Source organism: Zeugodacus cucurbitae, chromosome 6 (genome assembly GCF_028554725.1).
Source record: "Zeugodacus cucurbitae isolate PBARC_wt_2022May chromosome 6, idZeuCucr1.2, whole genome shotgun sequence".
Lineage (NCBI taxonomy): Eukaryota > Metazoa > Arthropoda > Insecta > Diptera > Tephritidae > Zeugodacus > Zeugodacus cucurbitae.
Window position 1 is genome coordinate 11,126,296 of NC_071671.1, and position 16,536 is coordinate 11,142,831.

Below are 16,536 nucleotides of genomic sequence, written 5' to 3' on the forward strand. Positions count from 1 at the left end.
TAGTAAGCAGCGATGAAGAGGTACACAAACAAATTTGGCCTCGGTGGGAAATGCAAAAAATTATTTGTAGAGTAGTATTAAAAATTGTTGTAAGAAAGCAAACAAACATCGGTGGACCAGAGTTCAAAACATACTTCAGTTATGGAGGCTCTATTGCTGGTTCTTTCAAAAATGCTGAGAGAAGACCGCAGTGAGACAACCGAAGAAGATGATGAATCCGAAGCTCACATTGTAGATGATAAAATTGCTGTTATATTACCCGATCACACGAGTTTCTTTATAAAATACTATGTCTCAATAAAACTTTCTGTTGGACCAAGGATTACCACAGGTGCTATACGAATACGGAGGTGAAAGATGGTAAACTGCCCAATTTAACTTCTGGGTAAAAAATAGTTTTTTGAAAGAACCATCCTCAATTACAATCCAGCTAATATTTCATAACCGGTTCTATTTCTTCTTCTTCTTGACTGGCGTAGACGCGGTTATAGCCGAGTCTCCCCTTTTGGCAGTTTGGCGCCAATCGGTAATACCCAGTGAAGACAGGTCCTCCTCCACCTGGTCCTTCCATCGGTGTGGAGGCCTCCCTCTAAGTGTCGGCTTCCACCAGCGGGTACTGCATCGAACACTATCAGAGCTGGAGCACTTTCGTCCATTCGAACAACAAGACCTAGCCAGCGTAGCCGCTGTCTTTTTATTCGCTGGACTATGTATATGTCGTCGAATAACACATACAGCTCATCATTCCATCGTCTGCGGTATTCGCCGTTGCCAATGTTTAAAGGACCATAAATCTTCCGCAAAATCTTTCTCTCGCAAACTCCTAGTGCCGTCTCATCGGATGTTGACATCGTCCACGCTTCTACACCATAAAGTAGGACGGGAATGATGAGGGACTTGCTGAGTATAGTTTTTGTTCGTCGAGAGAGGACTTTACTTTTCAATTGCCTACTCAGTGCATAGTAGCACCTGTTGGTAAGAGTGATTCTGCGTTGGATTACAACATTATTATCGGTGTTGATGCTGGTGCCTAGGTTAAACGAAATTATCTACAACTTCAAAGTTATAAATATAAACAGTGACATTGGAGCCAAGACACGAATGCGCTGACTGTTTGTTTGATGGTTCTATTTGGTATCTCAAAATATCATGAACCCTCCAACCGAGAACTGTTTTCACTTTCAGTCTAAATGTGTCAACAACAGAATCGTTTAAACTTCAACGGGTCATATGATACTAAACACTTTTAGACTATAATTCCGATATTAGAGTGATTTCTTTGATATCATATTGCGAAAATTATCGAACTCGAGAACTGAAGAGGAATAAGTTTTGAAGGAACCTCAAACTGCTTATGATTTTGAATGACAGTTTCGAATAGAATGTGTCTGTTAGGATTTTTATACGTCACTGTTTACAGTAAAAATAAAGTAAAGAAACCAAGGCATGGAATCACTTCTATCAATAAGTGCTATTCTGTGGGCAATAATAATAAATAATTCAGACTCTCCTTCAACTAAAATAATTTAGTGTCTCATCCTCTTAAAGACTACATCCGATGATGCAGCTTCTATGAGGGCTAAGATTCCACAAAATGTTTATTAAATTTTACAAGTCGTCACAATGTTTATAGCACAGGAAAAAACTAAGTGCGAAAAAACCAAATTGTAGAAAATATCTGGACGAACTGAGTTTTAAATATAACTTTAATATCGGACAGATTATTATATATACTTTCTAAAATCTAACATATAATAGTTTTTAATAGAAAATTCAGATTTAATAAATATTAAACAATTAAGTACATTTTGAAAAAAATCTGATCTTATTATTTGTGTTGGCTTCAAAGCACAGCCTCCGTGGCGCAATTGGCTAGCGCGTTCGGCTGTTAACCGAAAGGTTGGTGGTTCGAGCCCACCCGGGGGCGCATAACTTTTTTGTAATAAAAAAATAGTAAACTAATAAAAAAAGGTAATAAAAATGGAGCAATGTCAGAAAATTATTTAAATAATGAGCAGATTACAGCATCGAAATTAATTTGTGGATTTGTATATGAGAATTATTCGAAATAGAATTCGGTCAACAAGTTTATTACAAAGCTTTCTATTTTATTTTTGCACAAATATTTAAATATAACATTAATATTATCAGAACAATTCTTTACTCTGAAATTAAATTTAAAAAATAAATGCGCCCCCGGGTGGGCTCGAACCACCAACCTTTCGGTTAACAGCCGAACGCGCTAGCCAATTGCGCCACGGAGGCCCATAACACCACTTTGCTCAGTGTTCTTTAAAAGCTCAGCGGAAATAAAATATGAAACATAAAACATAAGTATGTATAATGCGTAAATATGTACAGCGATGGCGAAAATGTCACTCCTATTTTACGTTCTATGGAGAAACCCACTATCTGGACTTCATATTCTAATTTCCTAAAGGAACAAATATTTTTTTTTGATACTAAAATAGCCATATACTTATTTTATATAACGAATATTTTGTAGAAGTAATATATAAGATGTGTTAAATTTTCGACCTTTGGTTAACTATCAAGGTCATATAAGTTTCTAGATTGCCTAGAATATGATTTTGAAATGATATACTACATATACGATCTCTGAAGAATACCAGATCGAATAAGTTGATGCCCTACATGAATAAATTATAATAGTAAAGTTGTCGATGCAAATCTTTACAGGCTTTATGGTTAGATAACTCAGCAGATCTACTAGCATATATTGCAAAACTTCGAACAAATTGTCGTCCATAAAGTGAACTTGTATTCTTACACTAATGAATGGCTAAACGAGTGCCGAAATGAGCTGTTAAATTCACAATAAAAATACAGTTGAATCTCACTAACTCGAATCACCATAATTCGCAAAAAAACTTCGAGTTATGGAGGTCTTCGATTTGTAGAAGTTCGGGTTATGGAAGTTCAACTGTATATATAATATAAATTTCAAGGAGTAAAAAATAAAAAAAAAAACAACCCACATAAGACTCCCCGACGGGGAATTGAACCCCGGTCTCCCGCGTGACAGGCGGGGATACTGACCACTATACTATCGAGGACTGCGAGGGAAACCTGACAAATGCATTATATAAGCATTTCTCCGCAAAACTATAAAATATATATGATGTTCTCTGTTACCGCTTGCATTCCACATATTCTTATAAATTCATCACCGTATGTTCTTAATTCAGTTTCTTAATTCAGTGATTACAAAGAATAATATTTAATTTACTCGATTGCAACATACTAAAAAGTAATAATAGGAGGAATTCGGTGTATTTTAACGAATTTCTAAAGGCTCTTGGAGACGACCAAATAAAGTCATCAAGCATTGTGAATGTGTTAGTGAGTTATCCATTGCACAGGCATACGGACGGATGGATTTCAACTCGCATCTTGATTAGATATATACAATATAACCTAGACATAGAGTTTAGATATATGTGTTACAGATATAGGGTTTAGGTTTAGGTGTTACAGTTATTTGAAGAAAGCTATTATAGTCTATGCAACATGTTGCGAGAGTATAAAAAATGATCAATCCATAAAAAAACTTCTAAAAGCAATTCGTATTGCATACTTTTCTAATTCCGATTACTGCATACTTCATATTGAACGTCAGAAGGTAAATTAGCTATTTTTATTAAGCATAAGTGGAGGCGATCAAATAAGTGGTTATCAAAAAAAATATTAAAAAATTTTGATATTTATTAAGGACCCCAAAAACAAGTCGTTGTAGCGTACGTACAGCCAACAAAAGTCGACGATACCAACACACATAAAGATTTGACGCAATCAGGATCAAATGATGATGATCATTTCCAAGAGGCTTAAGAATTTTCCTGTCAAACCCACACTACCCAAAAGAGATAAATTTGACAGTTAGATTATAATAATATTCTGTCTGTGGGGATGACTACAGTGATGTTACAGTGAGACTTCGTGTTGCAAGAGATAGTATTTATTACCGCTAGGATAACGACAAGAAAATTTGGTGCTGTCTGGTATTACCACATTCTCGGGCTGAAAGGTTAAAATTCAGTTGTTAAATTGGAAGCCAGCTCCGTGTGCAGATTACAACAGAAGAAACCGGTCCTGCAATTATTTCACACTTTGGTTCATCGTAGATTGGCCTAAAATTATATCATTGGTCAAATGAGTAACTAACTCTGATGAAAGAAGAGAAACACGCTGTTTAGTCAAAATTCTTAAAAAAATAATTAAATAACTATTTAAAGAAAGTAGCAAAATAGGTAGACTATTCCTTTTAATAGAACGATAATTCAGTTTACAAAAAAAATAACACAATAATAATATTTCAATCGGTTGAAATAAAAGACTCTTTAAGTCTCCCCGACGGGGAATTGAACCCCGGTCTCCCGCGTGACAGGCGGGGATACTGACCACTATACTATCGAGGATGTTGAAGCTCATTTGTCAAAATCAATATTTAAACATATTGATGTAGAACTAAAAATTAGACTTCTAAAATATTGTCGTATAGCTTTAACTCACCACTTTGAAAAGCATACAGCAATATTATTTCACCTTTGACGTAATATGAAAAATGTGTTGAAACAAAGTTGCCACATTAATTACAAAGCTTTCTAATTCATTTGTTAGAATGTTAATTGTTTGTGTTTCAAAATTTAATTAACGAAATTTTTATGTGGTACAATGCATATTGCACAATTTGATTTACTTAATTAGTAGTTTTAAAAATATTGCAGATATTTTTGAATACCATTATATTAGAATGGAAAATAACCTATATGATGGGTAAGGATATATTGTGAAAAAAAAAAAAATGTCCAATTATTTTTTTAATTTATTAATACCCAATTGAGTTTTCTGCATAAAATAGTATAATTTTTAATGTTTTTCTATAATATTTCCTATTAAGTCCTTAACTTCATTCCAACATATTTCATTTATTCGTTAAACAGTTGTAGTTTTAGAGCCACTGTAGTGATTATCAAACTGTTACATCAAGTACTGACATTATAACCTCCTCAGTCCCAAGGGGGGGAAAAAAGTTAGAAGTCGACAAAAATATTTTTTTAAGCTTGCCACGTTAACATTAAAACAAAAATTTTGTTCAAGGACATATGCGAAGAATTACTACAAATAATACGTCTAGCTGGCTGCACAAATGGTCATAAACTCAAAAAGTATTTTTAAAGTATTTCTACGGATTCGATAAGTTGATCACCTTTTCGGAAAGTTTAATAGATTACTGTACGTTTGAGTGCTATTGGAATTCTAACAAATGGATTGAGGCCAGATGACAATATTTTGACTTTATTTCTCTCTAACCACTATTTCACAAAATATGTTTAAAATAATTACTGTGTTGATGTATCCAAGAAAAGACATAGATATATGAGCATATGAAAATATGATGATAATAAATAATCATAAATTACATTTTTAATATATTTCCATTATTACGATGATATCAATTACATTACCCGAAATAGATCTCACACTATGAATATGCCAACTCCGTGCTTAATGTTAGCGGTTACTTACCTTGATTTGTAATTACATATCACCATTCATATGTAAGGCTTATTACTTGATTTAAGCCTAGAAATTCGGACTTGTCTGACCATTAAACCCTTATTTGTCATTGTTGAGCCCAACTTGGATTTGAACTACAATTTAGTTTTCTACTTTCTTCAAAAAATTTTCTATGAAAAATCCAGTAAATTAATTTTTTGTCGGTTTTTTGACTTGTTATAACACTTAAAAGGAACATATGGTCACACATTTCAGCAAATATAAAATAGTTAGTTCGAGAAGAATATGTGGACTTAGTCATTAGAAGAGAAGTACGCACTATGCCTGAGCTCCGTGACTCAACATATATAGTATATGGGTGTATCTAGAAATATATTTTATTTATATTATTGTTCAAGCTTCATTATAAACCATATATTTGGGTTAATCTACTTCCATGCATGTTACAACTTATCGAAGAGATTTGAACATTTTGTAATATTACGAACGACAGCTTTCAATTTTGACGCATAAATTACATTTGTCAATATTCTAATCTTATTTTATATAGTATTCTTACTTAATTTCAACTTACATAATATCTTACAATGTTTTTAAATCTTTAAAAGAACTTTTGTGCAATATTCTCCGCGTCAGCAAATATATGGGTCCTGTGGCGCAATGGATAACGCGTCTGACTACGGATCAGAAGATTCCAGGTTCGACTCCTGGCAGGATCGTCTTAAATTCCTTTTTCATAGTAAAAAGGTGTTAGTATTTTTTATGTTGTGGTATAATTAATATACATATATACTAGACATATATTTTAATTTCAATTAGATCAATCAATTTAAAGTATTATTTTAATAAGTAGAAAAACTTTTTTTTCGTTTTAAGTCATTCTAATAAGAAAATGCAAAAAATAAATGCGCCCCCGGGTGGGCTCGAACCACCAACCTTTCGGTTAACAGCCGAACGCGCTAGCCAATTGCGCCACGGAGGCTCGCGGCGTATTTCTGTCACTTGACGCATTTAATATGTTGCCATATTTTAGCAGCTCAAGTTGAAGTCTGTATTATACAGTGAAATTCACCAATACGGGAAGTTCTCATAATCGGACAGCTCTCATAACCGGACAAATTTCAAGAACACAAGAATTTCATTAAAATTTTCATACAAAAACATTTCATTTAACCGGACACGGAGTTCATGGAGTTAAGTTGACTTGATCATTTTGGAATTTTGACATTTTTTTTAAACTACGAGGTATTTCACTGTAAGACTTATAATATATAGAGTTAGCTACTAAAGGAATATAACCAAAAACTGCCAATTTTAAATATAAAAGAGTCGAGAGAAATCATAATAGTTGAGTATTGGTTTATCCCTTTATTCATTTGGGCTATTTTCACGGATTCTTCACTATTTTAGTTAGATAATAACTACATCTGAAGAGTAATTTTCTGCTGTAATATGGTTTATAATGGCTTAATAATTTATTCAACGTTTAATCTTGATTTGAACAACTTGCAGTAAACGTTGCTATAGTTTATTTTGTAAAAAATAACGGAATTAATACTATGCACAGTGTATCGTTTAATACAAGCTAGGGGGACAAAAATATTTTAGATTGAAATTAAATTGTTTTGGTCGTGTTGATTAATAATTTTAAGTTTCATTGAAAAATTAATATATTTATTTTGGATTTACGAATAGAAAACAAAAAATTGTGTGAAAAATATATTTAATTATTTTTTTAAATTTCAGAACATATAATAACAATTACTTGAATGTATAAAATACGTACTAATACATAAGTCCATTACATTTCAACTAATAAAAAACGCGATGATTAGTAAGGGATTTTTCAAACTTTCTTTAATCGAAGTAGCTATATATATATTACCCTCCAAGCGATTTGCTACTTCAGGGGCTAGGGTCAACTCGATGGCACTTCGCGATTCTAGTAAGTCTTCAACCCTTCGTTTTTTTGTTTTAAAAGACGACTCTTCAAATTTTTTTTTTTGGTCTACCTTGAGGTCGATTGCTTCCAGTTGATGAGGTAGGACAGGGATGTTCCATTTGTAGGTGAAATTGTAAATCTGCTCCTTCTAACCAACTGCGATTTTTGTTTAAAAAACGTTCAATCATCATATTTGCTTCAGTCCATTTTTTGGAAAATTTTGACGAAACACTCGAAATTTTTAACTTTATCTCCTTCTTTGTATCAGGAGTTACATCTGTAGCACTAAATTTTGTCAAAACATAATTAACTAACCGGGAATTTCGCTCTATTTTACATTTTCGCCATTCTTCAAAAAACTCCATTTTTGAAATAGAGCAAACTCGATTTGTAAAAAAAAATAATTAAAAATAATGGGGGAAAGATGTGGTACTCGATCAAACGTCATTGTATAGCTTAAGGTTGCCGTTATAAAGGGTGATTTTTTAAGAGCTTGATAACTTTTAAAAAAAAAAAAACGCATAAAATTTGCAAAATCTCATCGGTTCTTTATTTGAAACGTTAGATTGGTTCATGACATTTACTTTTTGAAGATAATTTCATTTAAATGTTGACCGCGGCTGCGTCTTAGGTGGTCCATTCGGAAAGTCCAATTTTGGGCAACTTTTTCGAGCATTTCGGCCGGAATAGCCCGAATTTCTTCGGAAATGTTGTCTTCCAAAGCTGGAATAGTTGCTGGCTTATTTCTGTAGACTTTAGACTTGACGTAGCCCCACAAAAAATAGTCTAAAGGCGTTAAATCGCATGATCTTGGTGGCCAACTTACGGGTCCATTTCTTGAGATGAATTGTTCTCCGAAGTTTTCCCTCAAAATGGCCATAGAATCGCGAGCTGTGTGGCATGTAGCGCCATCTTGTTGAAACCACATGTCAACCAAGTTCAGTTCTTCCATTTTTGGCAACAAAAAGTTTGTTAGCATCGAACGATAGCGATCGCCATTCACCGTAACGTTGCGTCCAACAGCATCTTTGAAAAAATACGGTCCAATGATTCCACCAGCGTACAAACCACACCAAACAGTGCATTTTTCGGGATGCATGGGCAGTTCTTGAACGGCTTCTGGTTGCTCTTCACCCCAAATGCGGCAATTTTGCTTATTTACGTAGCCATTCAACCAGAAATGAGCCTCATCGCTGAACAAAATTTGTCGATAAACACATTTCGAACCGAACACTGATTTTGGTAATAAAATTCAATGATTTGCAAGCGTTGCTCGTTAGTAAGTCTATTCATGATGAAATGTCAAAGCATACTGAGCATCTTTCTCTTTGACACCATGTCTGAAATCCCACGTGATCTGTCAAATACTAATGCATGAAAATCCTAACCTCAAAAAAATCACCCGTTACAATATTCAAACATTAGCATGGATATATGTGGATAAAAAAAGTTGCATACGTTAAAAACTTGATAATAAAAAGAACACAAACATTTTTATATGAGTTTTCAAAACCCCGTACAAAGTATTAGCTAAACGAAAACCAAGTATTAAATTGCATAAAATATACATACATATCTTCTAAATTCAATTCCATTTCATCAAAAGTCGTGTTTTCCTCTCCAAACCTTGTTAAATCACTATTTATATTGTATTTTTTATTTAAATTAAAAATATAAAAATGATAACACCGTATCACTTCGATTAAACTTGTTGTAGTTAACCGTATTAGAATAGTTTGCGCAATTCTTACTTAAAATTGTGACTTTTCAAGGGTTGTTATAATGAGAGTACTGTCAATTATTTGATTGTTTACATTGACTTTTGTCCCCCTACTATGATCTACCGAATCACTGTGCTATGGGCGGAAAATAATCCTCTTACAAATTGTCCAATATATAACATTCTTCACTTAATAAAAAAAAAAATTGTATCAACACACTATAACAAAAACTTGTAGTTTACTCATATACAGACTTATATAAGCTTTACGGTTTGTCAATCTTCTCCAAATTGAGAGATATATCAAATGTACGAGCCCCTTATATTTGGTATGAATTATAACTATTTTATAAAAAAATAGTACCCATTTTTTTCAGTATTTGCCGGGTAGTAATTTTATTAGCAGAACTACTATTTTAAAATAAATTAATATTAATAAGATAATTTAATATTATTTGTTATATATGTATATGCCACTTCTAAGATTTTTCTATCCTAAATATTCGGCATGAAGTCAATGAATATTCAGCAACTTGGCAATACTGTTAACAATTTCAAAATATGCTTGCCTTGCATACTTTTAGGGGTTGTAATAAAATTAGTTATGCATTGCTTGTTGTTGTCATTTACTTCAATCGAATTTGACAGTAATATAAATAACTACTTTGTCAAGAATATTGATGTGGGTCCTGTGGCGCAATGGATAACGCGTCTGACTACGGATCAGAAGATTCCAGGTTCGACTCCTGGCAGGATCGCAAATTCTCTTTTTTTCAATTTTTATTTTTATAATTTTTTAATATTTGAACTTCTTAATAAATTTTGTTATATTTTATTTGTAGTATACTTCATATTTATAATTATTTTCCAATTAAAAATTTATTCTTCAATGCACTCAAGTTGTGTATATTAATTATTAAGATATGTTCTCTAACTCTCCTATTTATCATACATTCATATATAATCTGGTAGTTTTTTGTTATTGTTGCCACAAATAGGGAGTTATACAAATGAAGCCGTTAACATTTTTATTGCCCACAGCACACGTTTTATGTTCTAACATTTGCGTGGACACTTTACCGCAGCAAGTATTCATTAACATTCCAAGCGGATACGTGAGATAATCCACTGTGTTCTAAGATGTCCACAAACGTTGTCATATGGGTAGCTATTAGAGCTCTTGGTCGAAAATCGACTAACCGAATAGGCCATTATTCGAATAATAATATTCGGTTTGCACTATTCGAATAATCATCAGTCATCGACTATTCGATTAACCGTTCGTTGTCGACTATTCGAATAGTGACAGTTCATTAAATTTCTATGTGTATTGAAAAATATGAAACTCATGAAAAATGCGAACAATTGACATTTTCACAAATAAAAACAAACAAAAATCAAATGCTCCCAGCGGAGCAACTATTCGAATAGTCGCAGCAGAACAACAACCGTAGTAGAACGATTATTCGAATAGTCGTAACATTGCGACTAATCGAATAGTACTAACCGGTTAATATTAGTACGAACGGTTACAAACCGGATATTCGAATAATCGGGTTAATCGAATAATTTAAGAGCCCTAGTAGCTATATTAGTGTATTCTTAAATAGTTACAATACTAAATGGATGATATAGTCATTTTAAGTGAAGAATACTCATCTATCTTTGAAACATTTTATTCTTTTATATTTATTTTTGTCTTTTGGCAAACATTATTGACCACGTTGTTTAAAGAGAAAGAAAACAACGGTGTGAGGAAGTCTCAAATCAAGTTTTCAATGGAAATGTCAGATAATGAAGTTTAATCAATTATTTTTGAGTTGCTTACATATGCTCTCAAAATATGGACATTAACAAGGAATACATTTGTAATTGAAATCATGGATCATGGCGTACTACATATTTCGAAATTAAAAAAACTTAAGTATTTTATATTCGCAGGGTCATCATTTATTTGTTCGTTAGGGGGGGAGTTTTATTAGGGGCCTTACATACAATATGCAATTGAAGCAATGTAGAGAGTTTACGGAAGTATATTTGAGCATTTCCTCCGTTAAAAGATAAGTTATTCGTTTTTTTTTTCATTTTTAGGTGATTATTGTTTTTCCGATTTTCGGGTATTCGGGTAGTCATGTTCCGTCTTCTTCTTCTGACTCTCTTGATTTAAAGGGGTTTTCAATAAAGACGCTATAAAAGTAGGATGATAGGGAGAGCAAACGGGTTAAGGTTTGGCATTTCCTCATGGAAACGATCAACGATCCAACAACGAGTCGAAATTATTAAAATATACTACCGAAATTCGAAGTCAGTAGCACCAACTTTAAGAGCGCTACGTGCTATTTATTGACCGCCTTGGCGGTGCTATTTGACGCCGTTAGACTAGTTCCTGTGGGGCTACGTCGAGTTTTTGGTATATGCCAACAAGCCAGCGACGATTGATGAACTTCGTACGAATATCGAACGTGAAATTGCAGCAGTGTCGGCCGATTTATTCTTGAAAACCGTCGAAAATTTCTTTCAGCGTCTGAATTTCTGCAAGCGTGCCCGTGGAGGTTTGCAAAAGAAATCGAGTTCCAAACATAATGGCATCGGATGTACTATCACAGGAATAAAGAATTTCATTGATATCCCAAACCGTTTTGTAACTTCTGTAGCGTTCTTATTGAAAAACTATTTATTATCGATATTATTATATTTATATTGACCATTGGACTAAATTCCTTCATGTATAGTTTTAAAAAATTGATTTTTTTTGAGAAATCCCATTTACTTTTAATCATTTGGTACATTAGATTCGATTCCATGGATCTGGAATCCGTAATATAGTGGAACGATATACATTTTTTCGAATCCCGGCATTTACTCGTATCAGTATTATAGCCATAAGATCCATGCTTATATTTATAAGGTTGTGACGGTATATTAAGAATAAAATCTTTTATTTTTATGTAGTACCATTTAGCAAATAAAAGAATAATAAGATAGAATTGCTTCTAAAAAAATTTATCGCCTTTAAATATTTTAATAACTGTTGCTTAACTTATTTAACTTAAACTGAAATGACAACACCATCTCATTTAAAGCAGCGAGACACACAGCCTTGGCTTTCTACCGCTTTCTACCGCTCATAGTAGATATATAGTATCAGCTTGACATCAAAGGACACATCCAACTTAACGTCTCCAGCACTGAAGGACATCGCAGCAGCACCACACACGCTCTTCACATACAGCACGTTTGAAAAATCACAATTAAATTGCAACAACGCAACGACAATTCGTCATGTCGTTGCAGTTAAAGTCAACAAATTAATTCCGACTAGATATCCAGCGCTTTGGCCAATAAATACAGTTAGCTCGTTGACGTTGTGGCAAGCTCATTGGAAGAAACAAGGAAGGAGACTGCATAAAATATGGGTATTGGTTATAAAATTGTTGTAATTTGTAGTTTGAATGACAATTGCTGAAAGCAACAACGCTTTGCCACGGACTCTGGCGAGGGGCGCCAAAGTGCAATGTGAGTTCTACCACCAGCGGACCTCTATCAAGGCGAAATTGCTTGTCTAAGGTGATGGATGCGTGCAATGACGCCCACAATGGGACACGTTATCTCGCCGCGCATATCTAACTGGTCTTATTTACAACTTTATTACGTGTTTTTTTCTGTGTGTAACGCGCTACGGTCTTACGGTCGTGCGGTCGTTGGGTAATGTAATGTCAGCAGTAAACAAGTCATTAAACATCTCACGCGCAATTTTCCCTTTTGAATATTTTCATTTATCTTCACTAAGTATACTCTTTTCGTTTTTATCTATTGCTGCGCTTGTTCCTTTGCGATTTTTGCTTGACTGCATAGCGTTCGTAGGGGAAAGTTAGGTTATTGAGTAAACATCCCTTTTGCGTTCTAATGGCAACGCAGTCGAATTAGTTATGAATGAGTGCTTCCTTCCTTCCATCTTGGAATGCATATCTACTTTACATTCGAAGTTATTAAATTTATTTATCCTGTTTTTTCATTTTCCTGCGATAATGCAGTTTTCGTTCGCTCCCCCTTTTCGGTGAATGCATTACAAGCAATTAAATTATAACATTATTCTATAACCTTTAGTCGAAGGTTAATTGAGTGATTTTGAAGCGAAAAATTGTTTTCTGAAAAGTAAGAAAATAAAAAGAATAAGGTAGAATAGGTTTGAGTATGTCTGAGATAAGTCAGATGCACAGATTTTAATCATTATACTGGGTATATGGAAGCCGGAGGAAGATATGAAGCGTTTTTTTATCAATTTCTGTTTTCATTCATTTAGTTATCCCACTTTGTGATCCCTACATGCCCTCTTCCATTCTATCATATTGACAGAACCCCCGAAGTTAGAGATCACAAGTATACAAACGGCCTAGAACCCATCTCCAATCAGCATAAGCGATTTACAGTGATCCCCGCTTAAGTGCCCCCCGCTTAAGTGACCATATTTTGCGGCATCGTTGTTGGAGCACTTAAGCGGGGATTACTGTATTTCAATTCTAGCTAGTCCATCTGAAAGTCCAAAGTGTGATAATTGAGGAGTTTAAATTATAATTTCGCCAATTGAAAGAGAGGATGTTTTGAGATAATTTTAACTCGCCTTCTTCCCATAGGCTTCACGATTGGAATTTGGTAACATTTTTCGCCATTTGAAACTCTTACAACTGGGGAAAGGCAGGCTTTACTGATGACGACGATGAATTAGACCTCTTAGGATTTACTTTCGGACCGAAAGACTTTGCAAAAAGAGTAGGTAAGTTTGGACTTTCAAAATTAACTAAAGTCCCTTCTGTAGTAAAGACTGCGTACTCCGACTATTCCATCTCGGCTGAGAAATAATTGAGAAAATATTAAATCTTTGAAAGCTTCTCAGATTCATAATTCATTGTAGTTCCACTGTGGCTAGTCACCTCATACTAGGGGTATGCAGTGGCTAAACATTTCTAAACTCATCTCGAGCGCACGGTCAATGAACTCAAAGTCAGTATAGTTGCCCTGCAATCGGAGGGCGTTGTATAAGTGTGATCAGTGTTTTTGATGATGAAGATCGAATTAAATGAAGAGTAGTTCAGCAACAAAAACGTCGAAGCAAGGATTTGTTTAGTGGATTTAGCAGAGAATATTTTAGTTTGAGCGACCCCCTACAGCCAAACTTAATTAGAACCTGTACTGTCAACAATGGGACAATGAGGGGTAGGGCTGTGTTCCATCAGAACAACGACAGGCCACACTTATTGATACTGACTCCATTTAAGATTTTTTGGGAGGTTCTTTTGGTCGACCAGGCAGAAAGTGTTTAGCAACGACGGGTTCAACAAGAGCGCCTTTATGAAATTATCTCAAAATCTCAACAAACTGTTGAACAAAATTATGAAAATTTCGGATAAATCGGATCAGTTTAACTGTACTAAATAAAGCCTTCAATGTGCTGCCGATTAAACAATCGGACTATTTTGAAAACTCAATAAGGATCATCTGAAGACAAAAAGCTAAGACTTTAACCAAGAACTTAGGTGAAGGAATTGTAAAAAAAAAACAAGTAAGGAAAGGCTAAGTTCGGATGCAACCGAACATTTTATACTCTCGCAAATAATTGCTATAGTTGTATTAAGATATCACACTTTGACCCATATATTCGGAATAAAGTCCAATAGAATAACGAAAATCATTATATATAGTATATAGTATGAGGGCCTAGGTAATTCCTGAACCGATTTGACTAATTTTTACCACCAACATTTAGTTTTAGAAGAAAAAAAGTCCTCTGAATTACATTAAAATATCTGATCACCGATATTTTCGGTGAAAAATTACCCTTTTGCACTCTGTTCTTCATGTTCGATATCCGGGGCCTTGAAAAGTTATAGTCTGATTTCGGCAACTTTTTCACAAGTTGTGCCACAGTTCAGATATAGTATTTGTGCAAAGTTTTTTTCCGCTATCTTCATTGGTTCCTTATGTTTATTTTATAAAGTGAAGGAATAAAAAGGAATTCAAAATTGACTTATGTGGGAAGTAATCGTGGTTGTGAGCCGATTTTGTCCATTTTCGATATTTGTTATCAGGGTGTCAAGAAAATATTATATACAGAATTTCATTGACGAAACGTTGGCGACGAAACGCCCATTTTCCATTTTGTAAAAAAATCTGAGTGCAACTTCTTTCTGCCATTTCTTCTGTAAAATTTAGTGTTTCTGATGTTTTTCGTTAGTGAGTTAACCCACTTTTAGTAATTTTCAACCTAATCTTTGTATGGGAGGTGAGCGTGGTTATTATCCAATTTCAACTATTTTCACGGTGTGTGGTGGGGTACGTAAGAGAACCGACTGCAGAAAGTTCGGTTTATATAGATTCAGTGGTTTGCGAGTTATATACAAATAAGCGATTTAGGGGTGGCGCCACGCCCACTTCCCACAAAAAATTACATCCTAATATGCCCCCTCCTAGTACGATCCTTTGTTCCAAATTTTACTTTTATAACGTCATTTATGGCTTAGTTATGACAGTTTATGTGTTTTTGGTTTTCGCCATTTTGTGGGCGTGGCAATGGTCCGATTTCGCCCATACAATACCAACCTCCTCAGGGTGCCAAGGAATACGTGTTCCAAGTTACGTTAAGATATCTCAATTTTCACTCAAGTTATCCGTTGCACGGACAGACAAACATCAACTCGTCTCTTCACCCTGAACACTTTGGTATGTATAACCCTTTATCTAACTCGTTTAGTTTTATGACTTACAAACAGCCGTTATGTGAACAAAACTATAATACTCTCTTAGCAACTTTTGTTGGGAGAGCATAAAAATGAAAATTGGTTTTCAGAAAAAAAGTTACCTTGGACGGAACTATTTCTCCAAAACTATTATTGGGGTTCGATTGATGACGATATTCTTGAGATGTTGTAAAATTGAAGAAAACAATAAATATCTATTATTGGAAGCCTTCGCGGCTTTCACATCCATGTAACCCCTAAAAAATCTGACACTGCATCGGATTTATATTTGACCAGGGATTGTCAACCTCCAATATTCCTTAAAACTATGTGGAAAATGTTTTTTTTTTGCTGTTATAACAAAAACAATGCACTCAACATTAATACTCGTCCATTGCAGGGACATAATTAAATTTTCTTTCTTCGGAATTTCTTTGTCTAGAAGTATTTTATTAAATCTTCTACGATTTTTATGTTGTCTTGAATTTTTTCCAATTTCTCATATTTTCCACTCACGGATATGATATATGTTCAACATTTGAAATAGAAATGAGGGGAGCCATATCATGTACTTACATGAAGACCAAAGTATTTCCATT

At 34.1% G+C, this 16,536-nt stretch overlaps 7 non-coding genes across 7 annotated transcripts; 3 read left to right on the plus strand and 4 right to left on the minus strand.

Moving 5' to 3' along the window:
- The first annotated feature begins 1,853 nt into the window (after positions 1-1,853).
- Trnan-guu (transfer RNA asparagine (anticodon GUU)) lies at positions 1,854-1,927 on the plus strand. Its single transcript has one exon. It is a non-coding gene; the product is annotated as a tRNA-Asn (tRNA).
- A 264-nt stretch (positions 1,928-2,191) lies between these two features.
- On the minus strand, positions 2,192-2,265 carry Trnan-guu (transfer RNA asparagine (anticodon GUU)). The gene has a single exon. It is a non-coding gene; the product is annotated as a tRNA-Asn (tRNA).
- A 740-nt stretch (positions 2,266-3,005) lies between these two features.
- On the minus strand, positions 3,006-3,077 carry Trnad-guc (transfer RNA aspartic acid (anticodon GUC)). Its single transcript has one exon. It is a non-coding gene; the product is annotated as a tRNA-Asp (tRNA).
- A 1,290-nt stretch (positions 3,078-4,367) lies between these two features.
- Trnad-guc (transfer RNA aspartic acid (anticodon GUC)) lies at positions 4,368-4,439 on the minus strand. Its single transcript has one exon. It is a non-coding gene; the product is annotated as a tRNA-Asp (tRNA).
- Positions 4,440-6,187: 1,748 nt separating this feature from the next.
- Positions 6,188-6,260, plus strand: Trnar-acg (transfer RNA arginine (anticodon ACG)). The gene has a single exon. It is a non-coding gene; the product is annotated as a tRNA-Arg (tRNA).
- Positions 6,261-6,449: 189 nt separating this feature from the next.
- Positions 6,450-6,523, minus strand: Trnan-guu (transfer RNA asparagine (anticodon GUU)). The gene has a single exon. It is a non-coding gene; the product is annotated as a tRNA-Asn (tRNA).
- Positions 6,524-9,888: 3,365 nt separating this feature from the next.
- Positions 9,889-9,961, plus strand: Trnar-acg (transfer RNA arginine (anticodon ACG)). Its single transcript has one exon. It is a non-coding gene; the product is annotated as a tRNA-Arg (tRNA).
- Positions 9,962-16,536: the final 6,575 nt, after the last annotated feature.